A 27312-nucleotide genomic window follows, 5' to 3' on the forward strand; every position below is an offset into this window, starting at 1 on the left:
GGGTCCCGCCGGGGTGCCAGGCTCTCGCCGGCCCCGGAGCCGCCGGCCGGGCTGCGGCAGGGCGATGGCACGTAGCTAACGGGGCTGGGGCCCGCACCAGCAGCGGGTGGCTGCCTGCTGCCACCTCTGCCCGACCAAGCCCCCAGGGCAGGGGCCCTGCCTCTCGGCCCCCCCGGGGCCCTGACTGCCCCGCCATTCCCAGCCCCTCTGGGTCCCCCAGACCCTCAGGACCTCCAGGATCTCCGGGGTCCCCCCCGGCCTCTCCACGGCCCCCAGCCCCTCTGGGTCCACCAGCCTCCCAGGGTCCCACAGCATCTCCGGGGTCCCCCCCAGCCCCTCTGGGTCCACCAGCCTCCCAGGGTCCCACAGCATCTCCGGGGTCCCCCCCAGCCCCTCTGGGTCCACCAGCCTCCCAGGGTCCCACAGCATCTCCGGGGTCCCCCCCAGCCCCTCTGGGTCCACCAGCCTCCCAGGGTCCCACAGCATCTCCGGGGTCCCCCCCAGCCCCTCTGGGTCCACCAGCCTCCCAGGGTCCCACAGCATCTCCGGGGTCCCCCCCAGCCCCTCTGGGTCCACCAGCCTCCCAGGGTCCCACAGCATCTCCGGGGTCCCCCCAAGCCCCTCTGGGTCCACCAGCCTCCCAGGGTCCCACAGCATCTCCGGGGTCCCCCCCAGCCTCTCCACGGCCCCCAGCCCCTCTGGGTCCACCAGCCTCCCAGGGTCCCACAGCATCTCCGGGGTCCCCCCCAGCCCCTCTGGGTCCACCAGCCTCCCAGGGTCCCACAGCATCTCCGGGGTCCCCCCCAGCCCCTCTGGGTCCACCAGCCTCCCAGGGTCCCACAGCATCTCCGGGGTCCCCCCCAGCCCCTCTGGGTCCACCAGCCTCCCAGGGTCCCACAGCATCTCCGGGGTCCCCCCCAGCCCCTCTGGGTCCACCAGACCCCCAGGGTCCCACAGCATCTCCGGGGTCCCCCCCAGCCCCTCTGGGTCCACCAGCCTCCCAGGGTCCCACAGCATCTCCGGGGTCCCCCCCAGCCCCTCTGGGTCCACCAGTCTCCCAGGGTCCCACAGCGTCTCCGGGGTCCCCCCCAGCCCCTCTGGGTCCACCAGCCTCCCAGGGTCCCACAGCATCTCCGGGGTCCCCCCCAGCCCCTCTGGGTCCACCAGCCTCCCAGGGTCCCACAGCATCTCCGGGGTCCCCCCCAGCCCCTCTGGGTCCACCAGCCTCCCAGAGTCCCACAGCATCTCCGGGGTCCCCCCCAGCCCCTCTGGGTCCCCCAGACCCCCAGGACCTCCAGCATCTCCGGGGTCCCCCCAGCCCCTCTGGGTCCACCAGCCTCCCAGGGTCCCACAGCGTCTCCGGGGTCCCCCCCAGCCCCTCTGGGTCCACCAGCCTCCCAGGGTCCCACAGCATCTCCGGGGTCCCCCCCAGCCCCTCTGGGTCCACCAGCCTCCCAGGGTCCCACAGCATCTCCGGGGTCCCCCCCAGCCCCTCTGGGTCCACCAGCCTCCCAGGGTCCCACAGCATCTCCGGGGTCCCCCCCAGCCCTTCTGGGTCCCCCAGACCCCCAGGACCTCCAGCATCTCCGGGGTCCCCCCAGCCCCTCTGGGTCCACCAGTCTCCCAGGGTCCCACAACGTCTCTGGGGTCCCCCACAGCCCCTCTGGGTCCACCAGTCTCCCAGGGTCCCACAGCATCTCCGGGGTCCCCCCCAGCCTCTCCACGGCCCCCAGCCCCTCTGGGTCCACCAGCCTCCCAGGGTCCCACAGCATCTCCGGGGTCCCCCCCAGCCCCTCTGGGTCCACCAGCCTCCCAGGGTCCCACAGCATCTCCGGGGTCCCCCCCAGCCCCTCTGGGTCCACCAGCCTCCCAGGGTCCCACAGCATCTCCGGGGTCCCCCCCAGCCCCTCTGGGTCCACCAGCCTCCCAGGGTCCCACAGCATCTCCGGGGTCCCCCCCAGCCCCTCTGGGTCCACCAGCCTCCCAGGGTCCCACAGCATCTCCGGGGTCCCCCCCAGCCCCTCTGGGTCCAACAGCCTCCCAGGGTCCCACAGCATCTCCGGGGTCCCCCCCAGCCCCTCTGGGTCCACCAGCCTCCCAGGGTCCAACAGCATCTCCAGGGTCCCCCCCAGCCCCTCTGGGTCCACCAGCCTCCCAGGGTCCCACAGCGTCTCCGGGGTCCCCCCAGCCCCTCTGGGTCCACCAGTCTCCCAGGGTCCCACAGCGTCTCCGGGGTCCCCCCCAGCCCCTCTGGGTCCACCAGCCTCCCAGGGTCCCACAGCGTCTCTGGGGTCCCCCCCAGCCCCTCCCCCCAGCCCGTCTGGGTCCACCAGCCTCCCAGGGTCCAACAGCATCTCCGGGGTCCCCCCCAGCCCTTCTGGGTCCACCAGCCTCCGAGGGTCCCACAGCATCTCCGAGGTCCCCCCCAGCCCCTCTGGGTCCACCAGCCTCCCAGGGTCCCACAGCATCTCCGGGGTCCCCCCCAGCCCCTCTGGGTCCACCAGCCTCCCAGGGTCCCACAGCATCTCCGGGGTCCCCCCCAGCCCCTCTGGGTCCCCCAGACCCCCAGGACCTCCAGCATCTCCGGGGTCCCCCCAGCCCCTCTGGGTCCACCAGCCTCCCAGGGTCCCACAGCGTCTCCGGGGTCCCCCCCAGCCCCTCTGGGTCCACCAGCCTCCCAGGGTCCCACAGCATCTCCGGGGTCCCCCCCAGCCCCTCTGGGTCCACCAGCCTCCCAGGGTCCCACAGCGTCTCTGGGGTCCCCCCAGCCCCTCTGGGTCCACCAGTCTCCCAGGGTCCCACAGCGTCTCCGGGGTCCCCCCCAGCCCCTCTGGGTCCCCCAGACCCCCAGGACCTCCAGCATCTCCGGGGTCCCCCCAGCCCCTCTGGGTCCACCAGCCTCCCAGGGTCCCACAGCGTCTCTGGGGTCCCCCCCAGCCCCTCTGGGTCCACCAGTCTCCCAGGGTCCCACAGCATCTCCGGGGTCCCCCCCAGCCCTTCTGGGTCCACCAGCCTCCCAGGGTCCCACAGCATCTCCGGGGTCTCCCCCAGCCCCTCTGGGTCCACCAGCCTCCCAGGGTCCCACAGCATCTCCGGGGTCCCCCCCAGCCTCTCCACAGCCCCCAGCCCCTCTGGGTCCACCAGTGCCTCCGGGGTCCCCAGCTCCTTCTGGATCCCTTCCAGCCTCTCCAGAGACCCTGCTCCTTTGGATTCCCCTCGACCCCCAGGGTCCCCAGCCCCCCTGGAACCCCCAGCCCCTCTGGATGCCCCCCAGTCCCCCCGGGACCCCCAGCCCCCCCAGCCCGGGACTGTCTCCATCGGGAGGGGAGACGCCTGGCTGGGGGGCAGCAGCGGCGCAGCGACCCCGGCCCCCTGCATCCCGCTCCCTGAGCGCGGGGGTCTCGGGGTCCCGGGCCGGGCCGAGGCGGGGCAGGGGGGAGCCCACGGCCCCCCCCGGCCGCGCACAGCCCCGCCGCCCGGCGGTGCCGCCTCCCCTCCCGCCCCGAGCCCCGTTGAGCAGAGAGCAACCTGCCACGTTTAGATTAGAGGAGAATGTGCTGGAAATAATTGCGTTAATCAAGAAAGGTTAATGAGGCTGCCGGCGTGCTCCACTGCGGCGGGGCTGAGCGCAGCCCGCCGTTCCCGCCAGCGCCGGGGGGGCCCGGCCGGGGGGGGGGGAGGCCCGGCCCCGCTACGACCCCGCGGGGGGGGGGGGGGGCGGGGGGGCTGCACCCAGCGCGGGGCGCCCCCCCACCCCCCCGCGCCCGTGGTCCCCGGGCCGGCGGCTGCAGCGGAGCCGCCCCCCCCCCGCGCTGCCCCGGGCCGGTGCGGACCGGGGGGGGCGGGGGGGCCGGGCCGGGGCACCCGGCGCGGCTGCGCGACCGCGGCGGCTCCGCATCGCGCGGGGAGCAGAGCCACCTGCCGGCCGCGGCGCGGCGCGGCGCTCCCACGCGCGGCGGGTTCCTGCGCGTGCGCGACGCCCCCCCGACGCGGGGGGTGCCCCATGCACGCCTGTCCTGCTCCCACGCGCGAAAATACCCAGCGCGTATCCACGCGTGGCAGGTTCTTGCGCACGCGTGGCTCTCCCACGGGGATGCCCAGTGCAGGTGCGCGACGCTCCCACGTGCAGCGATACCGTGTGCACATGCTCCCACGCGCGGCAGGATGCTGCACACGTGCAACACTCCCACGGGGGTGCCCAGCACACACGTGCGACGCTCCCATGTGCGGCACACCCACGGCAAAGCCCAGCACACTCACGTGATATTCCCACGCAGCACACCCACGGCAAAGCCCAGCACACGCGCGCAAAGCTCCCACGCGAAGCAGGTTCCTGTTGCGCTCCCACGGTGGTGCCCAGTGCAGGTGCGCGGCACTCCCACGTGCAGCGATGCCCTGTGCACACCCGCTCCACGCTCCCACGTGCAGCAGGTCGCTGCAAACGCGTGACACTCCCATGGGGATGCCTAGCACACGCGCACGACGCTCCCACGCACAGCGCACCCACGGCGATGCCCAGCACACGCATGCGACGCTCTCATGCACAGCAGGTTGCTGCACACGTGGCACGCTCACGGCGATGCCCCCCCCCCCCACAAGCAACGCTCCCACACACGGCGTACCCACGGCGATGCCCTGCACACACGGGCGACGCTCCCACACATGGTGCACCCGCAGCAACACCCCGCGCACGCCTGTGATGCTTCCGTGCACAGTGCACCCGCGGCGGGTCCCTGCAAATGTGCACAGTGCTCCCACGCACGGTGTGCCCACAGTAATGCCCTGCACATGTATGTGACGCTCCCACGCGCGGCGTGCCCGCAGCGATGCCCCGCACACGCGTGCGACACACGTGGGCAGCGCACTCGCAGCCGTGCCCTCCGCAGGCAGGATGCTCGTGGGCGCCGCACGCTTGCAGCGCTGCCCTGCCCCTGCGTGCCGCTCGCGTGGGCGACGCGCCGGCGGTGGTGCCCCGCACACGCGTGCCGCTCGCACGGGCACGCGTGCCCCCCGTGCAGGGGGGGCAGAGCGAGGGCCAGGCCCGGCCCCCAGCCCGGCTCGCGCGAGGTGGCGCCGCGGCGGCGCAGCCCACCCGAGCCATCCTCCCTCGCCAGCCGGCAGGGCGCCCGCACCCTCCGCAGGACCCCGGCCCTTGCCGCCGGGCAGCCGCCGGCAGCTGGCCGGCCAGATGTGCGACGCCGCTGGGGGACGCGCAGCCACGTCCCGTCCTGTCCCGTCCCGCCGGGGCCGAGGGCGCCTGGGCCCCTTCCCACGCCGGGGTGGGGTCCTGCTCCCCGCAGCGGGGGTCCCGAGGCAACAGACAGCGTCCCCCGGCCTCTGCCGCGCCGGGGCCGCAAGAGGGCCGTCGAGGCGCGCGGACGGCTGCGGCGCAGCGCTGGCAATGCACCCCGTGCGGCACGGCTGCCCGCGCCGCGGCCCTGCACCCCTGCGCGACCCCCAAACCCCCTCCCCAGCCCTATCTTTGCACCCCCCCCCACCCAGACCACCCTGCTCAGCCCCCCGGGCACCCCCTGCCCAGCCTGGGGGGCAGAGGGTGCTGGGGGCAGTGCAGCGTGGCTGAGCCCGGCCTGAGCTGCCCCAGGGGCCACGGCGCCCACCCAGACAGCGCTGGCTGTTCTCGGGAACAGCCGCCGTCACAGGGAGGGGGAAGAGGAGGAGGGGGGCTCAGCAGCGGCAGGTCCCCCCCTTGCAGGGAGGTGCTCCCTGCAACGGGGAGCAGCGGCCCCTCCGCGGACCACCCGCCCCGGAGCACCTTGCTCCTCTCCCGGCGCAGCCCGAGCCTCCTGCCCGGAGCATCCTGCTCTCTGCAGCAGCCGGCGCGAGGCCCCAGAGGGCTCCAGCACCTGGCAGCCTTCGCAGCACTGTATTTAAGACAGAGATGCTGACATTTCCAGCAAACGGGACGCGTCAGGCGCTCTCAGCCGCTCCTCGCGGCTCATTAAAAGCCAGATGAGCTGCTGCAGTAATTGCTTTAATTTATTTGCTTACGGCTGGGGCAGAGGGGAGAGGCATGTGGCACTTGCTGCCTTTATGGGGACCATATGGAAACCATTTATCACCATTTGCTGTGGCAGGGCAGGCGGGGGAAGTAAAGACTTTTATTAACTAGCCTGTAATTTTAAACTTTTCTAATCAAGCCCCTGCTGCAAGCAATGCTGTGTTTAATACGGCCCATGGGTGGCAGAGCCAGCAGCTGCCTTTGGGCAGCATCAGCTGTGCCCAGGAGGGGCTGGGGCTAAGTACCGGTCCCGTGGAGGATGCAGCCTCATCACCAGCCCTTGCACGGCCCCCGTGCACCATCCCCACCACCAGCCCTTGCTCGGCCCCCGTGCACCATCCCCACCACCAGCCCTTGCTCGGCCCCCGTGCACCATCCCCACCACCAGCCCTTGCTCGGCCCCCGTGCACCATCCCCACCACCAGCCCTTGCATGGCTCTGTGCACCATCCCCACCACCAGCCCTTGTACGGCCCCCGTGCACCATCCCCACCACCAGCCCTTGCTCGGCCCCCGTGCACCATCCCCACCACCAGCCCTTGCATGGCTCTGTGCACCATCCCCACCACCAGCTCTTGCTCGGCCCCCGTGCACCGTGCCCTCCCATCCCAGCAGGGTGTGCTCTGGTCCCCACTACCCTGACGTCCCCCCATGTCCCCCACGTGCTCTGCCCAATGTCCCCCCACATCCCCCCGTGCCCAGGGGCTGAGCCTGCTCCTTGCAGCCCATCCCTGGAGCTCAGGAACAGCCCTGCCAACAGCCTCCCTCTCCGCACCCCACCACCCCTTTGCTCCACAACGTGTGTTTGGAGAATGAGCAAATCAAGGTGACAGACAGCTGCTTCCCGCCGTGTGCGGCCGCCGCTGCCCTCCGTGGCCCGGCCCTGTGTCGGCCCTGCGCCCCCTGCTCGCTCGCAGCCTGCACTCCTAAATGATTCAAAAGGCAGAGCCAGTTCGGGGGCTACGTGCTCATCTCTTATGCAAGGAAACAAGCCATGCGCTGAGAAGCTGCACCCGGGATAAATTAATTTACTCCAATTAGTGAGGGCTGTCAGGCTGCATCGTCTCGCTGGCAACTTAACTTGGGGCAGCAGCAATGAGGGGAGGGGGCCGTGCTGCAAGGGAGCCGGGCCCCCTCCAGGCACCACCGGGCCTCGCAGCCTGGAGCAGTGCCGGGGACGCCCAAGGGTGACGCTTAACCAAATTCCTTCTCCTTCCTCCCCACATGCTGGGGCTGCGGTGAGCTCCAAGGTGTGTTTTCACCTAGGTGCATTTCGGTCCTTTCCCTGCCCGTTAATGTTTCTGCTTGGGAAGCAGCTTTGCTCCAGCCCCACACGTCACTCCCTTTACGCAAAGCCACATCCCGTCCTCAGGGTAGCGGTGCCCCAACCTGCTCCAGACTGGGCCAGGAGCGTGCATGCCGACTCCTCTGCAGCACGCATGGGTGTGCCTGCACGCACGGCTGTGTGCCTGCATGCACGAGTGTGTGCCTGCATGCACTGCTGTGTGCCTGCATGCACTAGTGTGTGCCTGCCTGCATGGCTGTGTGCCTGCATGCACGAGTGTGTGCCTGCATGCACTGCTGTGTGCCTGCATGCACGAGTGTGTGCCTGCATGCACTGCTGTGTGCCTGCCTGCACAAGTGTGTGCCTGCATGCACTGCTGTGTGCCTGCATGCACTAGTGTGTGCCTGCCTGCATGGCTGTGTGCCTGCATGCACGAGTGTGTGCCTGCATGCACTGCTGTGTGCCTGCATGCACTAGTGTGTGCCTGCCTGCATGGCTGTGTGCCTGCATGCACTGCTGTGTGCCTGCATGCACTAGTGTGTGCCTGCCTGCATGGCTGTGTGCCTGCATGTATGGGTGTGTGCCTGCATGCACTGCTGTGTGCCTGCATGCACGGCTGTGTGCCTACATGCACGGCTGTGTGCCTGCACGCACGGCTGTGTGCCTGCCTGCACGGCTGTGTGCCTACGTGCACGGCTGTGTGCCTGCATGCATGTGTGTGCACATGCTGAGCAGCCCGTGGAAGCCGACTATCGCTCTCATCCCATTGGCAGCAGCCGCTTGCACAGGTGGGAGGCCAAGTGCTCCGTGCGGGCTGCGGGTCCTTTCCCACCCGAGCTGCAGCAACAGAATGGAGCAAACGGCCACCCAGAGCAGGACACCTTGCCGAGGCTGCAGAGCCCTTCCCTGGCTCACAACCAGGCGCTGTCGGGGAGCCTTTGCTGCCCCCTGTCCCCCTTAACACCCTATACCGCTGCTCTGCAGCCCAGGCCCCTCGGTGGGCCGTGCACCCCAGCACCCTGCCCGCGGACACAGCGTGCCGGCCCCCACGGCGCCGACAGCCCCCCCAGCTGACCGTAACCGTGCCGCAATGCACAGCCATCCAGCTGGCCCCACATCCTTGCAGTGCTCCCGACCCCGGGGGCCTCGGCAGCACTGCCTAATTCCTGCTCCCGCATCACACACGTTCCCAGCGCCCGCTGGCATCGCCCGGGCTGCTCCACGGTGCTCGCCGTGCCACCGCAGCCCGGCAGGAGCGGGTCCGGGGCACCCCAAAGCTCAGCTCCATCCCCGGGTCCCGCTCGGCGGTGGGAGCCAGGGAGGCGGGATCAGGGCGCGTGGGGAGGGAAGAGCTGTTGGGACGGTGCCTGGGCCATCCCAGGGCAGGTTTAGGGTCTCTGCAGAGCCGGGGAGACCCTGGCACTCAGGATGGAAGAGGTGCCGACAGCTCCTGGCAGCTCCGTTTTGCCTTGAACGGCTGGTGTGGGTCCCGATGTAGGTCCTGGTGTGGGTCCTGGCGTGGGTCCCGCAGAGGGGTGGGTGCTCCTCAGCCAATTTTGGCTCCGTTGGCCCCTGGCCCAGCCTGGCCAGCCCTGGCCATGGGCTCTGGCCATGGGCTCACCAGGTTGCTATCATCCCCCCCAGCCCCGGTGTCCACCCCGGCACTGAAGACATCCCGGTGGGAGCAGATCCCTGCCCGTCCCCCACGGTGACATCCCCCACGGTTCCTAGTAGCCTCGTCAAGCCCAGCTCAAACCCGGCTGGAGCTGCTGGCCCAGCAGATGGGCACCCAAGACCAGGCCACCCCTTGCCCCGGTGCAGCAGAGCCCCGGCACCAGCGGACACTTTCCCCATGTATTGAGCATGGAGCTGGTCCAGGGACACCTCTCCTAGGGTGGATCAAGGAGGCTGAGGATGGTGGTGAGCAGGAGAAACACGGCTGGGACACATGGAGAACTGGAGGGGCGCAGGCACAAGGTGCCTGAAGATTTTCCTGGCTTCAGCCATGGCTTGTAGGAAAAGGGCACCCACCTCCATGGTGAGGACGAGGAGGAGGCAGAGCATGAGCAGGAGCCATCGGAGCGCGGGTGGCAGCAGCGAGCTCTCCACCCCCATGTCAGCACCCATGGGACAGGGGTGGCCCATCACCCCACGGGGACCTCGGCAGCTGCAGCTCCCCAGGACGGCAGTGCCCATCACGCGCAGTCCAGGAGGACGCTGGAGAGGGTGAGGCACATGCGGACGTAGAAGTAGATGCAGATGGCCGGGATGAGGAGGCAGAAGATTTCCAGGTCCGGTAGCAGGAGGAAGAAGATGAAAACCACCACGGAGAGGAGGAAGCGCAAGAGGGCGAGGGTGGCCAGGGCCAGGCAGAAGAGCAAGGCCAGGCTCACGAGGGAGTGGAAGACGTCGTCAGCGGTGTAGGGCACGTCCATGGGGCCGTCCTGCTGGGTCACGCTGGTGGGGCTTTGCAAGGCAAGGGCTGGATATGGCCGGCCCCCGGTCCGTCAGCGCCTCGCGGCGTGGGGCAGGCGCCAGGCTCCGTGGTGGGGAGTGATGTCCCTCCTGCCTGGTCCCTGCACTGGGGACATGTGGATTGGCTAAAAGCCCAAATCCTCCTGCTGCTCCCCAGGGAAGGTGGTGCGGGAGCCCCCTGAGCTGCCCCGCGGCTGGGTGCCCCTCGGCCAGCCGGGCCAGCCCCGCGCCAAGCCGGGTTTGCCTCCGGAGCGGGTCCTGGAGACGGGTGCCGGCCTCCCCGTCCTGCCGTGGCATTGTGACCCCGACATCACGAGCCGGTGCCGCGCCGGAGGAGACCGTGGTCCTCCCTCCCTCCCTCCCCGCTCGCAGCCCTCGGGCGCTGCGGGCCACGGCTGGACGGAGGGGCCGAGCCCCGCAGGCGTCCGCCTCCGGCCCTGGCTCTGCCCCGCCGGTGCCGGCCCCGGAGCACAGCTGAGGTCACGCTGTTTTAGGGAGACCAGGGTGACCCCCCCATCCGACACAGCCCGGCAGGGCTCTGCCGCCCGTGCCGGACCCCGGGGGTGCAGGTCTTGATGGGGGTCTTGGGCTGAGGAGCCTGCGAGGAGCCTGCACGGCTGCAAGGCAGAGTGGGGGCGGACGGGGACAGGGATGTGGACGGGGACAGGGATGGGGACGGGGCAGGATGTGCCGCAGCGGAGGCGCAAGGAGGAGGCCAACACGGGGCGATGCCTGGCAGCTGTATTGACCGGGGGCTCTCGGGCGCCGCTCACCAAACAAGCGCGAGGAGCTGCCGGGCCAACGGCACCAGCCACTGCGTCACGCAGAGGAAGATGAGGAAGGGCAGGAAGAGGGCGAGGAGGAAGGCAGCCACGGCCGGCAGCAGCTTGTTGAAGAAGCTGTCTGCCAGGGGGATCACCGACAGCAGGAAGGCAAACAGGGCCGGCAGCAGGTGGTCGTACACCACGAACAGGGGCAAGAGCAGGAAGAAGAGGAAGATGAAGATGAGGCGGAACAGGAGATTGCAAAAGATCAGCGTGATGACGAAGGACAGGAGCTTCCTGAGCACCCAGAGGGAGCTCCGGAGGGCAGCGTGCATGCTGCGGGCGCTGGGTCCCTGCTCCCGGCTCACTCCTCCGATGCGGCTCTGCCTGGGAGAAGTGGGAGACGGGCCCCGGTGAGCGGGACGCAGCCCCAGTTTGCAGTGTCCAGGCACCACTGGGGGCACGGACCCAGCTCTGCTGATGTCTCCAGGCTCCCGCTGCTCCCAGGACCACCCACACCTACCTCCGGCAGGGACCGGCGTCAGAGGCAGCGCCCGGCAGTGCCGCGCGTGCTCGGCACTGCCCATCCCTGCCGCGGGCTGCCGCCGGCCCGCGGGGCCCGTGGCACTGCCGGCTCCTGTGAAGTCACAGAGCCGGGAGCGTGGTGTCCTGCCGGGGCCCGGCCGTGGGGAGCTCCCTATTCCCACCCGGCCCCTTCAAACGCCTCCCCTTAAAACATGAATAAAAGCTACAAAAGAGCCCCAGGGAAATGTGCTACAAGGTGCAGCTCAGCGTCTCCCTCTGCTCCGACTCTGGCCTGGGCTGGGGGCATAGAAATGAGCTGGGGGAATAGAGATGGGCTGCAGCATGGAGATGGGCTGGGGAATGGAGGCAGGCTGGGAATAGAAATGGGCTGGAGAACAGAGATGGGCTGGAGAATGGGGATAGACTGGGAACGAAGATGGGCTGGAGAATGGAGATGGGCTGAGGCATGGAGATGGGCTGGGGAATGGAGATGGGCTGGGAATGGAGATGGGCTGGAGAACAGAGATGGGCTGGGAATGGAGATGGGCTGAGGAATGGAGATGGGCTGGGGCATGGAGATGGGCTGAGGAATGGAGATGGGCTGGGGCATGGAGATGGGCTGAGGAATGGAGATGGGCTGGGGCATGGAGATGGGCTGAGGAATGGAGATGGGCTGGGGAGCACAGAGATGGGCTGGGGAGCGCAGAGATGGGCTGGGAATGGAGACGGGCTGAAGAATGGAGATGGGCTGAAGAATGGAGATGGGCTGGGGAGCACAGAGATGGGCTGGGGAATGGAGATGGGCTGGAGCACAGAAATGGGCTGGAGAATGGAGATGGGCTGAGGAATGGAGATGGGCTGGTGCTCCAGCCTGGGATGTTCCATCAGATCCAGGCTGTGGGAGAAGAGACTTGTAGGAAATCCTCGTGGGAGCCCTACCTGGGCCAATGTGCAGGGCTCAGGGCCAGGTGAGCACTGGTGCCATGTGCCCCGCGCGGGCCGTGTCCTGGCAGTGCTGTGGTCTGCTGCCATCCTGGCTGTGCCCAACACCCATGGGCCATCTCCCTCGCGTGCACAGGGCCAGGGCCGCGCCACCCCAGGGCCACTCAGAAGACATGTCTGCACAGCTTGAAGTAAAGAGGCAGCAGGACCAGCCTCATGGTGGAGTAGAGGGCGCTGGGGAGAGCCAGGGAGACGAGGAAGACGCCCAGCGCCCAGACCACCTCGTGGAAGAAGACGTCCGTGGCTGGTGTCAGGGCGCGGAAGAAGAGGTTGATGGCCGGGAGCAGGTACTCAGAGAAGGCGACGGTGGGGACCGTCAGGAAGATGAAGAAGTAGTAAGTGACGATGGTGAGGATGACGAAGTAGAGCAGGAGGGCCAGGAAGCAGAGCAGCCACCTGGCGCCCTGCAGGATGTCCCTCGGCAAGGGAGGCATGTTGATGAGCCTCACGCCTGCCTGCGCCGGCCCTGCGCAGCCTCCGCTCAGCCCTGCACAAACGGGGAGATTGGGGCCGAGGGCAGCGCCGGAGCCGCCGGCACCGGGGCTGGATCCTGATCTCCAGCCTCCGTGCCCGGCTCCTGTATGGCCCCGCTGGTGCAGGGACTTGGGGAGCTGGGCAGCCCCAACGCCCCAGTGATGGCTCTCCCACCCCTGGCCCTCACCGGAGCAGAGCGGGCACGTTTCCCCGGCCGGGGACATGCTCTGCAGGACGAGCCCAGGATGGCAGGGCAGGGCTCACCTCCTCGTTGCTGGCACTCATCTCCCGGCTCCTTGTCCCCGGCTCAGCCCTGCAGCCGCGTGGCCCCGCCACGGCCAGGCTGGGGACGGGCACCCGCGCCGGGTCACCGCCGCCGCCCGGGCGATGTCACAGAGTCGGCGGGGAGGGGATGGGACCCCTCCAGGGGATGGGACCCCCCCAGGACGCCTTCCCACCCCAGGTGCCAGTGCCAGCCGTGCAAATCCCCCGCTCCGGGGCAGGGACGATGCTGCCGTGGGGCAGGGGTGGGTCAAACGGTCCTGGCAGGGGTGCCCAGGGATGTACCTGGCTGCTTTCTGCATGTCCAGGCTCTGCCCAGCTCCGCACTGGTCCCTGCGGGGCCGGGAGCAGCCTGGAGGAGCCGTGCAGCCAGCGGGACCCAGAGCCGGTGCAGGCTCAGGGCCGGTGCCAGGGGCTGCACCAGGGCTGGAGCGATGGGTGCGAGATGCGTGTGCTCTCCGGAGAGGCCACGCGAGAGCATCCTTGCGCTTTGGGGCAGGTCTCCCATGGGGAAGACGCAAGAGCTTTCGTGCATCCTCCTGCTCTCCCTTCTCCTCGCTGGCCTGGGGCCGTGCACCCGGCGGGGACGGGCAGAGCTGGGGTCTCGCTGCTGCCCGCAGCCGCCTGGGGAGGACAGAGCCAGACCCTGCTTGGAGGGGCACCGGGATGGGACAAAAGGGGTTCAACAGGGAAAATTCCCCTTAGACATTTGCCGTGGAGGGAATCAGACCGGGCACAGCCCCCAGACAGTCTGGGGGACCTCCAGTTCTGGGGACATTCAGACATTCATTGCACAAGGGTCACTTTGGGCAAGGTTGGCCCAAAGATCCTCCCGGGACCCGCACAGGGATGGATGCAAAGGGGAACCTGGGGGACCAGAACGGCCCCATGCTCCTCCCGGGGGCTGTCCAAGGGACACCCCATCCCTGGCCGCGGAGACGCAGCCCCCCGCACAGCCCCCAGACACGCACACACGGAGCCACCAGGGATGTTTCCAGCTTTATTGGCAGGCGGCTTTGCTGGCCGAGGCGCGGCGGTGGCGGCGGCGGCGGTGGCGGCGGTGGCGGCCGGGGGTCTTGCAGGCGGCCGGCGCCGGCGGGGACGGCTCAGTAGTGGCTGCGCCTGCCGCGCCGGCGCCGCGAGTGGTGGTGGCGGCGGTGGTGGTGGCGGCGGTGGCTGTGCCCGTGCCGGCGGTGCCTGCGGTGCCGCCTGCCGTGGCCTCGCCGGCGGTGGCTGCGGCGGCGGCTCCTGCTGCGGGTCCTGCTGCGCTGGTACCTGGCCATGCTCGGGGCTGGGCGAGCGGTGCGGGGCGCGGGACGGCCGCCCGGTGCTGCCGGCGGGTCTCTGCCCGCCGCCCCGGCGCCGCCTTTATGGGGGGGCACCGGGGCGAGGCCCTTTGTGACGGGCGCCCGCCGCCCCGGCGCCCGCGCTGTGACCACACAAGGGCCCCGCCGCCGCCCTGCTGCCACCCTCCCGGGCAGGTGGCCCCACAGCACTGGGCATGGGGACGTGGCGTGGGATGCGGCACTGCCCGGCTTGCCCCGGCCCCGGCCCTGGACTCAAGGGTGTTGAAACGCCCTGCCACCCCCAGCCAGGCTAAAAGCGACGTTTCCCAGAAACCAGAACGCCCACTGACCAAATCCAAAAGTTTCACAGCACGTGGCGGGTGTCATTTGGGAATGCACTGATTTATTGGGAGACTGTATTAAACTCTGGCCAGCTGCCAGCATGGGCTTTTCCTTCCGAATGCGATGTGCTGCTGCATGAGTCCTTTTGGGCCGACGTCCCCCGACAGCCTCTGCTGCAGGGAAGCGTGTCTCGCCCTGCCTTGCTCGGGCGCAGGGGCAGCACCCGCACGGGGCAGCAGGAGGGACCAGGGTGGCCCAGCTCCTGGGTGCATTTCCCCCCTGGAAGCGCTGCTGGAGCAGGCGCAGCTGGCGCCCAGCTCGCAGCTCACCACCCGCTGGGGCGGCAGCCTGAGCCGCAGGGTGTCCCCCTGCCAGCCCGCGCCGCCCCGTCCCTGTAGTTTCCCTGCACCCCTCCGTGTTTGCAACCGCCTTGCTAAACTCTGCCGGCCGGGATGCTCGGTCCGTGCGGGATGCACAGCCGTCCCCGTGGCCGGGACCCCGTGTGCCTAACTGCCATCAAGTGCCATAAAACTCCCACCGGGAGCGTTTCCGAGCCCTGGGGACGCCTGGTGCCCGATGCCACCGGGGGTGGGGAGGGACTGCTCCGGCACCCGCGGGGTCCCTTGGGGAAATGGGGAGCAGACATGGGAGGGGGGGGGCCACCCGCGGGACCCAGGCGAAGCGGGTGCCACCAGCCCGGGGGGGAGGGGGGCCCGTCTGACCTCACAGAGCCCCACCGCGTCCCCACGGCGACGCGGCGACACCGCGGCGGTGACACGGAGGCGGGCCGGCGCCGTCCCCATCCCCGAGGCCGGCCGACGGCGGCGAGCAGCTCCGGCGCCGCGGCCCCAGCACCGCCACCATGTGCCGCCGCGTGTGTTTGCCCCCCCCGACGCGCAGGAACCGCCCGAGGGGCCGGTGCCCCTGCTCGCACCGGCGGCGCCGGAGGCCCCGGCGCAGCTGCGGCAGGACGCGCAGGAGAGGTGAGGGCGGCGCGACGGGGCGGGCGGCGCGGCCGCGGGCGGCCCGGGCGCTCACCGGCCGCTCTCCCCCCCCCCGCGCAGCTTTCCGCGTCCGGACCGTGTATTACTACAGGAGAAAAAAGTGACCTGGCAAAGACCCGCCGCGGCTGAACTCGGAGACCCCCCCGCCGGGGGGGGGGGCCTGGCTCCCCCTACCCCCGGCGCCGCGCCGCGCTCTGCCATTAAACACCGCCCGCATCGCCCCGCGCCTTGTCCGAGCCCCCGCGCCCCGTCTGAGCCCCGCGCCTCGTCCCCCCCCGCGCCCCCTCCGAGCCCCCACATCCTGTTCGAGCCCCGGTGACCCATCAAGCCCCCGCGCCCCCCCCGAGCCCCCGCATCCCCCCCGAGCCCCGCGCCCCCCCGTCGGGCCGCGGCCGGCAGCAGCACGCGGCGCCCGCGGTGCAGACGGTTTATTGGCGCCGGCTCGGCCGCGGCTCCGGCGGCGCTAGAAGATCACGCTGCGGCGGTAGTGGGAGCGGCACCGGGCTGCGAGAGAGGGCAGAGGCGTGAGCGGCTCGGCCCGGCCCGGCTCGGTTCGGACCGGCTCGGCTCGGCCCGGCTCGGTCCGGCTCGGCTCGGTCCGGCCCGGCTCGGTCCGGCTCGGCTCGGCTCGGTCCGGCTCGGCTCGGCCCGGCTCGGCTCGGCCCGGCTCGGCCCGGCTCGGCTCGGCCCGGCTCGGCTCGGCTCGGCTCGGCCCGGCTCGGCTCGGCTCGGCTCGGCTCGGCTCGGCCCGGCTCGGCTCGGCCCGGCCCAGCTCGGTCCGGCCCGGCTCGGTCCGGCTCGGCTCGGCTCGGTCCGGCTCGGCTCGGCCCGGCTCGGCTCGGCTCGGCTCGGCTCGGCTCGGCTCGGCTCGGCTCGGTCCGGCTCGGCTCGGCTCGGCCCGGCTCGGCCCGGCTCGGCTCGGCTCGGCTCGGCTCGGCTCGGCTCGGCTCGGCCCGGCTCGGCCCGGCTCGGCTCGGCTCGGCCCGGCTCGGCTCGGCTCGGGGCGGCAGGGGGCTCTCACCTCGCGAGCCGGCCCGGCGGGCGCGGGGCCGGCACCGGGGCCGGGGCCGGGGGCGCCGCCGAGGCCGGGGCCGGCAGCCCCGGCTCAGGTAGCGGACGTAGCGGACCATGGGGCGGCGCGGAGCGGCGGCGGCGGCTCTGAGCTGGGGCCCCCCCGGCGTCACAATGGCCCCGAACGGGCGGGGGCGCGGGAGGAGCCCCCGGGAGAAGCACCCCGGAGCGACCACCCGCCAAGGGTCCCCCCCCCGGGGGACGAGCCCCCCCATGTAGGGACTCCCCCAAGGATGAGCCCCCCCCCGGGGAATGATCCCTCCCTGAGCGACCCCCCCCAGCGGGAGACCCTCCAGGGATGACTCTCCCCATGTAGGGACCCCCAAGGATGAGCCCCCAGGGGATGACCCCCCCCAGCAAGTGAACCCCTCCAGAAGGAGACCCTTCCGGGATGACCCCCCACGTAGGAATCCCAGCAGGGATGAGCCCCCGGGGGATGAACCCCCCCCCATGTAGGGACCCCCCAAGGATGGACCCCCAGGGGATGAGCTTCCCTGGAGCAACCCCCCCCCAGGGAGAGACCCCTGAGGGATGAGCCCCCCTGGCAGAGACCCCTCCAGGGAGAGACCCCTAGACATGAGCCCCCCCATGTAGGGACCCCCCAGGGGGCGAACCCTGGCCCAGGCCTACCCACCCCCCGCCACCCCCAGGGCTCCTGTGGGGCCACAGCGGGGCCCCCGCAGTGCGGCCTCCCCTGCTCGAGGGGCCGCGAGGGGCCCCAGCCCTGCCAGAGGCAGCCACGTCGCACATATATGTGTGTGTATAGATATATGTACATGTACATGTACATGTAAGTGTCGCTATGGACCTTCCCCCGGCGCGCCGGAGCGGGCAGAGGCGGCGGCGGTCGGCACTGCCGGTGCTCGGGTGATGCAGAGCGCGGCTGCCTGTACCACTCCGGCAGCCGACTGTGCGCACAGGCGGACGCGGGTGCTGCCTGGCTGTGCCTGTGTGGCTGCCCCGGGGGCAAGGCGCTGCTGCCCCTCGCCGCTGGCAGGGGGCCGGATTCAGCAACAGCCGGTCCCACGCTGACAGCCCTGGAACAACAGGTGGCGAGGGGAGAGGGGCAGGGTGTCAGCGCGAGGCAGATGGGTGTTGCGGCAGGCAGAAGATGGTGGGACGCAGGCGGCTGTGTGCCCTGGGGCAGCACCATCCCCAGGGTGCCCCGTCCCCAGGGCACCGTCCCCAGGGCACCTCACCGCCCAGCCCGCTCCCTCCCCTTTCCGGGGTTTCGGGGTGCCGCGGCCCTGCACAGCAGACGAGGACGACAGCCTTGGGAATCACCCCAGTCCCAGGGAGCACAGCCCTTGCCCACTGGCGCTGTACCCCCAGCTGAGCTACAAATGGGACATTGCTGGTGGCACTTGGCACAAGTGCAGGGACTCACAGGTGCAACTTCCACTGCCAACCAGCCTGGACAGACCCCAGCCCCAACCCCCCTGCCCACGGTCACTTGGTGCGCAGCTGCCCCATGTCCTGCCCAGGACATCGCTGCCACCCGCGGTGCCCCTAGGATCACCCTGCTCCGCACGGCTGCCCCATGTCCTGCCTGGGACATCACTGCCACCCGCGGTGCCCCCAGGATCGCCCTGCTCCGTGCAGCTGCCCTGTGTCCTGCCTGGGACATCACTGCCACCCGCGGTGTCCCCAGGATCGCCCTGCTCCGTGCAGCTGCCCTGTGTCCTGCCTGGGACATCACTGCCACCCGCGGTGCCCCCAGGATCGCCCTGCTCCGCGCAGCTGCCCTGTGTCCTGCCTGGGACATCGCTGCCACCCGCAGCGTCCCCAGGATCACCCTGCTCCGCACGGCTGCCCCATGTCCTGCCCGGGACATCACTGCCACCCGCAGTGTCCCCAGGATCGCCCTGCTCTGTGCAGCTACCCTGTGTCCTGCCTGGGACATCGCTGCCACCCGCGGTGCCCCCAGGATCACCCTGCTCCGTGCAGCTGCCCCATGTCCTGCCTGGGACATCGCTGCCACCCGCGGTGCCCCCAGGATCACCCTGCTCCACACGGCTGCCCCATGTCCTGCCTGGGACATCGCTGCCACCCGCGGTGCCCCCAGGATCACCCTGCTCCACACGGCTGCCCCATGTCCTGCCTGGGACATCACTGCCACCCGCAGTGTCCCCAGGATCGCCCTGCTCCGCACGGCTGCCCCATGTCCTGCCTGGGACATCGCTGCCACCCGCGGTGCCCCCAGGATCACCCTGCTCCGTGCAGCTACCCTGTGTCCTGCCTGGGACATCGCTGCCACCCGCGGTGCCCCCAGGATCGCCCTGCTCCGTGCAGCTGCCCTGTGTCCTGCCTGGGACATCGCTGCCACCCGCGGTGCCCCCAGGATCACCCTGCTCCGTGCAGCTGCCCTGTGTCCTGCCTGGGACATCGCTGCCACCCGCGGTGTCCCCAGGATCATCCTGCTCCGCACGGCTGCCCCATGTCCTGCCCAGGACATCGCTGCCACCCGCAGTGTCCCCAGGATCGCCCTGCTCTGTGCAGCTGCCCTGTGTCCTGCCCGGGACATCGCTGCCACCCGCGGTGCCCCCAGGATCACCCTGCTCCGTGCAGCTGCCCTGTGTCCTGCCTGGGACATCACTGCCACCCGCAGTGTCCCCAGGATCACCCTGCTCCGTGCAGCTGCCCCATACCCTGCCCAGGACATCGCTGCCACCCGCGGTGCCCCCAGGATCACCCTGCTCTGTGCAGCTGCCCCATGTCCTGCCTGGGACATCGCTGCCACCCGCGGTGCCCCCAGGATCACCCTGCTCCGTGCAGCTGCCCCATGTCCTGCCTGGGACATCGCTGCCACCCGCAGTGTCCCCAGGATCGCCCTGCTCCGTGCAGCTGCCCCATGTCCTGCCTGGGACATCGCTGCCACCCGCAGTGCCCCCAGGATCGCCCTGCTCCGTGCAGCTACCCTGTGTCCTGCCCAGGACATCGCTGCCACCCGCGGTGCCCCCAGGATCGCCCTGCTCCGTGCAGCTACCCTGTGTCCTGCCCGGGACATCGCTGCCACCCGCAGTGCCCCCAGGATCGCCCTGCTCCATGCAGCTGCCCCATGCCCTGCCTGGGACATCACTGCCACCCGCAGTGTCCCCAGGATCGCCCTGCTCTGTGCAGCTGCCCTGTGTCCTGCCCGGGACATCGCTGCCACCCGCGGTGCCCCCAGGATCACCCTGCTCCGTGCAGCTGCCCCATGCCCTGCCCGGGACATCACTGCCACCCGCGGTGTCCCCAGGATCACCCTGCTCCGCGCAGCTGCCCCATGCCCTGCCCGGGACATCACTGCCACCCGCGGTGTCCCCAGGATCGCCCTGCTCTGTGCAGCTACCCTGTGTCCTGCCCGGGACATCGCTGCCACCCACAGCGTCCCCAGGATCACCCTGCTCTGTGCAGCTACCCTGTGTCCTGCCTGGGACATCACTGCCACCCGCGGTGCCCCCAGGATCGCCCTGCTCTGTGCAGCTACCCTGTGTCCTGCCCGGGACATCGCTGCCACCCGCGGTGTCCCCAGGATCACCCTGCTCCGTGCAGCTGCCCTGTGTCCTGCCTGGGACATCGCTGCCACCCGCGGTGCCCCCAGGATCGCCCTGCTCCGTGCAGCTGCCCTGTGTCCTGCCTGGGACATCGCTGCCACCCGCGGTGCCCCCAGGATCGCCCTGCTCCGTGCAGCTGCCCTGTGTCCTGCCTGGGACATCGCTGCCACCCGCGGTGCCCCCAGGATCACCCTGCTCCGTGCAGCTGCCCCATGTCCTGCCCGGGACATCACTGCCACCCGCGGTGTCCCCAGGATCACCCTGCTCCGCACGGCTGCCCCATGTCCTGCCTGGGACATCGCTGCCACCCGCGGTGTCCCCAGGATCGCCCTGCTCCGTGCAGCTGCCCTGTGTCCTGCCCGGGACATCGCTGCCACCCGCGGTGCCCCCAGGATCACCCTGCTCCGTGCAGCTACCCTGTGTCCTGCCTGGGACATCGCTGCCACCCGCGGTGCCCCCAGGATCGCCCTGCTCCGTGCAGCTGCCCTGTGTCCTGCCTGGGACATCGCTGCCACCCGCGGTGCCCCCAGGATCGCCCTGCTCCGTGCAGCTGCCCTGTGTCCTGCCTGGGACATCGCTGCCACCCGCGGTGCCCCCAGGATCACCCTGCTCTGTGCAGCTGCCCTGTGTCCTGCCCGGGACATCGCTGCCACCCGCGGTGCCCCCAGGATCACCCTGCTCCGTGCAGCTGCCCTGTGTCCTGCCTGGGACATCGCTGCCACCCGCGGTGCCCCCAGGATCGCCCTGCTCCATGCAGCTACCCTGTGTCCTGCCTGGGACATCGCTGCCACCCGCGGTGCCCCCAGGATCACCCTGCTCTGTGCAGCTGCCCTGTGTCCTGCCCGGGACATCGCTGCCACCCGCGGTGCCCCCAGGATCACCCTGCTCCGTGCAGCTGCCCTGTGTCCTGCCTGGGACATCGCTGCCACCCGCAGCGTCCCCAGGATCACCCTGCTCTGCACGGCTGCCCCATGTCCTGCCTGGGACATCGCTGCCACCCGCGGTGCCCCCAGGATCACCCTGCTCCGTGCAGCTGCCCTGTGTCCTGCCCGGGACATCGCTGCCACCCGCAGCGTCCCCAGGATCACCCTGCTCTGCACGGCTGCCCCATGTCCTGCCTGGGACATCGCTGCCACCCGCAGTGTCCCCAGGATCGCCCTGCTCCGCGCAGCTGTCCTGTGTCCTGCCCGGGACATCGCTGCCACCCGCGGTGCCCCCAGGATCACCCTGCTCCGTGCAGCTGCCCTGTGTCCTGCCTGGGACATCACTGCCACCCGCGGTGCCCCCAGGATCGCCCTGCTCCGTGCAGCTGCCCCATGCCCTGCCCGGGACATCGCTGCCACCCGCAGTGTCCCCAGGATCACCCTGCTCCGTGCAGCTGCCCTGTGTCCTGCCTGGGACATCACTGCCACCCGCGGTGTCCCCAGGATCACCCTGCTCCACACGGCTGCCCCATGTCCTGCCTGGGACATCGCTGCCACCCGCAGTGTCCCCAGGATCGCCCTGCTCCGCACAGCCACCCCGTGGCTGCTGCTGCGGGGCCCGGGGAGCCGCTGCACCGCTCCGGCCGGCCTCTGCCCGAGCATGGCCGGACACAGCGCACGAGCGCCCGTGCTGTATTCGCCCTGCTCTGCACAGCACCTTCCAGGGCCCGTCCCCAGGGTGAGGAAGAGGAAGGGGGGGACAGGGAGAGGAGGAAGGCGAGGAGCGAGCAGAGGAGCTCGTTGCACAGCCTGTGGGCCGGCAGCCGCAGCCCCCGCCGCCGGCAGCGCCTCGGCGAGCGAGCCGGCGCCAGCAGGAAGGGGAGGAGAGGGACGCGCCGCGGCGCGAGCCGGAGCCGGCCAGGGGCTGCCAGGAGGCCCGGGGCACGCTGGAGACGGCGCTGGCAGCGGCGCCTGGCTCGCTGCACGGCGCAGAGGATGCTGCGCTCCTGCAAGCTGAGCCCGCGGAGGGGCTGGGACGTCTCGGGGGTCCCCCTGCCGCGGCGCTTGGTGGCCCCTGTGCGCCCTGGACAGATCCTGTCTCCTTCTCCCGCTAACAACTGCCCTGCCATGGGGAGCAAACAGGGATGGAGAGGGCCGAGCTACACCCCGTGGGGCTCCCACTCCCCCACGTCCCACCGGCAGGAGCCGGGGCCACAACAGTGTCACTCGCCAGCTGGTCTGGGATCGGGGGAAACCGGCTGCCTCCGGGTCCCCAGGGGCGGATGCAGCCCCAAAGGGAGCGGAGCGAGGGATGGAGGTGGACAAACCCCTGGGGACAAGTGAGGTGGGTGCTTCACTCGTGGGTCATTGTCCAACCAGGCCGGACTGTGACATCAGGGGACCCTGCGGCTCCAGGTGACTGGCACAGGGCACCCGGCTTGGGGTGCACGGCGCAGGGTCCTGGCACAGGGCGTCTGCCTCGGGGTGCACGGCGCGGGACCCCGGCATCGGGTACGTGTCACCCAGCTGCGGCACGGGGTGCCGGCACGCCGCCCTGCCCCGCGGCCCCAGTCCCAGCCGGCGCCGCAGCCCGGAGCCCCCCGGGATGCCGGCGGAAGCTCCTGGCGAAGGCAAGGCACGGGACGGCCCGCCTGCCCCGCTGAGCTGCTCCGCTCGGGACGGGAGGCAAAGGGGGCACGCCGAGCCACGGGCCCCGCCGTGCTCCCGTCTGGGCTCCGCCGCCCCCAGCCCCGTGCTGCCCAGGGGTCTTTCTCCACCACGGCCATGCCGCAGCCGGGGGGATGCAAACCCGCGGTGCCTTTGCCGCGATGCCGCAGCGAGGCGCGAGGGCAGAGCTGCCAGCAGAGCTGGCGCTGCCGGTGGCCGTGCCCCAGCCCGCTGCCCCGGGGCTCACCGCGGCGTCCCCTCTGCACCCGCGCAGGGACGGCACCATGGCCCGGCCGCCGCGGCCGCCCGCCGGCACGTCCCTCCGGACGGCCAGGGGGTCGCTGTGGGCGTGCAGGATCGTGCGGGAAGTCCTCGACGGCGCCAGCATGGTGCTGAGCATCGTGTTCGTCCTGGCGCTCTGCGTCTTCGCCAGCTACGCCGCCGTCCTCTGCTTCACGCTCGTGGTGGCGGCGATGCACATCTTCTTCAGCAGCCTGCTGCCCTCCCTCCTCCTGCTGGGCCAGTTCCTGCTGGCCGCCCTGCTCCTGCTCTCCTGCATCCAGTGGCTGCAGGAGCTGCTCAGGCAGGAGCTGAGGCGCGCGTGACGGCAGGCAGCGCAATACAGAGGTGGGCACGGGCCCAGTGTCCCCGTCCCCCTGCGTCCTGGCTGCTCCCTTCCTTGCACACGGCTGGATCCGGGCCGGCCCGTGGCCGGTGTCCCCCCCCCGGCAGCTCCCATGGCCGGGCCATGGGCTGCTCCTGCCCGGAGCGGGGTGCGGGGGCTGAGCTCGGCCCCCCGCCGGCGGTGCAGAGGCTGCTGCGTAGCGGGGCGCTGGGAGGCTGCTCGCCCTGCACCGTGGCCGTCCCGAGGCCACGTCCCCGCCAGCCTCGGGGCGTCCCGGAGGGGAACGGCCGGGGCTCGGGTGCTCCCGCCGCGGTCGCCTGCGCGACGACGCTCCCCAGGGCGGCTCCGGCCCCCCGGGAGGGGACGGGCGCCGCGTCAGGGCCCCTCTGGGCTTGGCGGCCAACGGGTTTTCCCCGTGTCCTGGGAAGGCAGGCGGTCCAGCAGACCTCGGGTCAGCCCTGGGGGTGCCGCCTGGGGGGGGCCAGGGGGGTCGCAGCCTGGGGGGGGTCTCTGCCCAGGGGGGTTCATGCCAGGGCAGCTCATCCCTAGGGGGTCCCTACATGGGGGGGGTCCCTTCATGGGGGGGGTCATCCCCCCGGGGTCTGTCCCTGGGAGTGGGTCACTCTAGAGGGGGTTCATCCCCTGGGAGCTCATCCCTGGGGGGTCCCTACATAGGGGGGGTCATCCCTCAGGGGCTCATCCCTGCGGGGGGGTCCCTACATGGGAGGGGTCCCTACATGGGGGGGGCTCATCCCTCCAGCGGTCTCTACATGGGGGGGTCACTCCGGGGGGGTTCATCCCCCGGGGGCTCATCCTTGGGGGAGTCCCTACATGGGGGGGGCTCGTCCCCCGGGGGGGGGTCTCCCCTTGGCGGGTGGTCGCTCCGGGGTGCTTCTCCCGGGGGCTCCTCCCGCGCCCCCGCCCGTTCGGGGCCATTGTGACGCCGGGGGGGCCCCAGCTCAGAGCCGCCGCCGCCGCCGCCGCCGCCCCGCGCCGCCCCATGGTCCGCTACGTCCGCTACCTGAGCCGGGGCTGCCGGCCCCGGCCTCGGCGGCGCCCCCGGCCCCGGCCCCGGTGCCGGCCCCGCGCCCGCCGGGCCGGCTCGCGAGGTGAGAGCCCCCCGCCGCCCCGAGCCGGGCCGAGCCGAGCCGGGCCGAGCCGAGCCGAGCCGGACCGAGCCGGGCCGAGCCGGGCCGAGCCGAGCCGAGCCGGGCCGGGCCGGGCCGAGCCGAGCCGAGCCGAGCCGGGTCGGGCCGGGCCGGGCCGCTCACGCCTCTGCCCTCTCTCGCAGCCCGGTGCCGCTCCCACTACCGCCGCAGCGTGATCTTCTAGCGCCGCCGGAGCCGCGGCCGAGCCGGCGCCAATAAACCGTCTGCACCGCGGGCGCCGCGTGCTGCTGCCGGCCGCGGCCCGACGGGGGGGCGCGGGGCTCGGGGGGGGTGCGGGGGGCTCGGGGGGGGTGCGGGGCTCGGGGGGGGCTCGGGGGGAGCTTTGGGGGGGGCTGCGGGGGCTCGGGGGGGGACACGGGGGCTCGGAGGGGGTGCAGGGGCTCGAACAGGATGTGGGGGCTCGGAAGGGGCGCGGGGGCTTGGGGGGACGCAGGGCAACACAGGCGGCGTTTGATGGCAGAGCGCGGCGCCAGGGGGTCCCCGTGCCTTCGGCTGCGGGAAGCCGGGGGCTTTTATTGGAAGTCTGCAGGCCCAGCAAAGCTCTTCAGAGGTTTTGCCTCCTCCTGTAGTAGTAGACGGTTCGCGCTTCGAAAGCTGCGGGCGAACAAAACGGGCAGTCAGGCATCTCCTGGGCGGTCCTCTTCCTGCAAATCCCTTTGCTGCAGTCGCAATTAAAACGCACGCGTGCTGGGGAACGGGGAGCTGGCGACGCGCCGGCAGCACCCGTGCCAACGTCTCGAGATGCGCGGCAGCCGCTCAGGGCCCCTCTCCCCTCCGCACGCCTCCGGGCTGCAGGTCCTGCCCGTCTGCCTGCTCCCGCTTTACCTCGCCGCTTCCTCCTCCTCCTGCTCCCGCTGGCTGCTCCACGCCGCCGCCGCCGCCGCTGGGCCCTGCTCCTCCGCCCCGGGCCGCGGCCCCGGGCCGCGGGGCGCCGCTGCCGGGCCATGGTGCGGGCCGTCAGCGCGCCGGGCGCAGCGGCATGCCGCCGCGCAGGACAGGCCGGATCCTTCCCTCCTAGCCCGCTTCCCCCGCCGCGGTTGCTGCAGTGAGCCGGCGGCCCCGGGGGTGCCGTGGGGAGGGGTCCCCCATATATGAGGGCGTCCCCGGCTCATCACACCGGGGCTCTGTGAGGCGAGGAGCCCGGCGGCGGGTGCTGGGTCTTTCCCACGCCGCTGCGCGCAGGGAAGCCGCGCAAACCGTGCGGGAAGGGGCCGAACGGCCCGTTTGCCAGGTGCGGCCGGGACGAGCCAGGCAGCGGCTCGGCCCCGCTCTCCCAGCGCGGCGGGATTGCCCCTGGCACGCGGCATCCGCCCTGCGCCCCGGCTGCCAGGCGAAGCCCACCCCGTGCCCGGCTGCTGCTTGCCCACCCAGCCAAGATTGCGGCTTAGTACATCCGCTCCGGACAAACCGGGGCCAGGGCTAAGCCGTAACCGAGAGAAACTCGGGGTGTCTAAAAAGCAAAATTCCCAAAGCTGGGAAAAACTGTGAGCAAAACTGGCTGCGGAGGGGGGAATATTGAGGCGGAAACCTGAACAGACAGCTGGCATTAAGAAGAGCTTTGCAAGGAGCCAGAAAGGGATAATCTGGTCGTGGGGAAGGGGACCGGGGTGGGGGGGGTCAGCCCGGAGCAGCCCCGTGGGCCCTGGCACCTGCGGTGCAAGCGCAGCCCCGTGCACCAGCCCCATGTACCAGAGCTGTGCACCAGCCCCGGGCACCAGCCCCATGTACCAGCCCCGTGTACCAGCCCCGGGCACCAGCCCCGTGTACCAGCCCCGTGTACCAGCCCCAGGCACCAGCCCCGGGCACCAGCCCTGTGTACCAGCCCCATGCACCAGCCCCGGGCACCAGCCCTGTGTACCAGCCCCATGCACCAGCCCCGGGCACCAGCCCCATGCACCAGCCCCGGGCACCAGCCCCATGCACCAGCCCCATGCACCAGCCCCGTGTACCAGCCCCGTGTACCAGCCCCGTGCACCAGCCCCATGCACCAGCCCCATGCACCAGCCCCGTGTACCAGCCCCGTGTACCAGCCCCGTGCACCAGCCCCGTGTACCAGCCCCGGGCACCAGCCCTGTGCACCAGCCCCGTGCACCAGCCCCGGGCACCAGCCCCGTGCACCAGCCCCGTGTACCAGCCCCGGGCACCAGCCCCGTGCACCAGCCCCGGGCACCAGCCCCATGTACCAGCCCCGTGTACCAGCCCCGGGCACCAGCCCCGTGCACCAGCCCCGTGTACCAGCCCCAGGCACCAGCCCCGGGCACCAGCCCTGTGTACCAGCCCCATGCACCAGCCCCGGGCACCAGCCCTGTGTACCAGCCCCATGCACCAGCCCCGGGCACCAGCCCCATGCACCAGCCCCATGCACCAGCCCCGTGTACCAGCCCCGTGTACCAGCCCCGGGCACCAGCCCCATGCACCAGCCCCATGCACCAGCCCCGTGTACCAGCCCCGTGTACCAGCCCCGTGCACCAGCCCCGTGTACCAGCCCCGGGCACCAGCCCTGTGCACCAGCCCCGGGCACCAGCCCCGTGCACCAGCCCCGTGTACCAGCCCCGGGCACCAGCCCCATGCACCAACCCCGGGCACCAGCCCTGTGCACCAGCCCTGTGCACCAGCCCTGTGCACCAGCCCCGTGTACCAGCCCCGTGCACCAGCTCCGTGCACCGCAGGGCCTGGGCACCCGGCGCTGGCACCGCTCGCGGGAACAGCGAGGGTGCAGGACGACATCCCAACCGCCATAGCCCCGGGGGGCCGCAACCCACCGCGTGCTGCCCAACGCACGCAGCCATGGGGCAAACATCTCCGGGACCAAGGCGTGCATGGAGGAAAGCAAAAGCATCCCAGTGCTCCAGGCACGAGGGCT

This window comes from Struthio camelus, chromosome 4 (genome assembly GCF_040807025.1).
Source record: "Struthio camelus isolate bStrCam1 chromosome 4, bStrCam1.hap1, whole genome shotgun sequence".
Classification (NCBI taxonomy): Eukaryota; Metazoa; Chordata; class Aves; order Struthioniformes; family Struthionidae; genus Struthio; species Struthio camelus.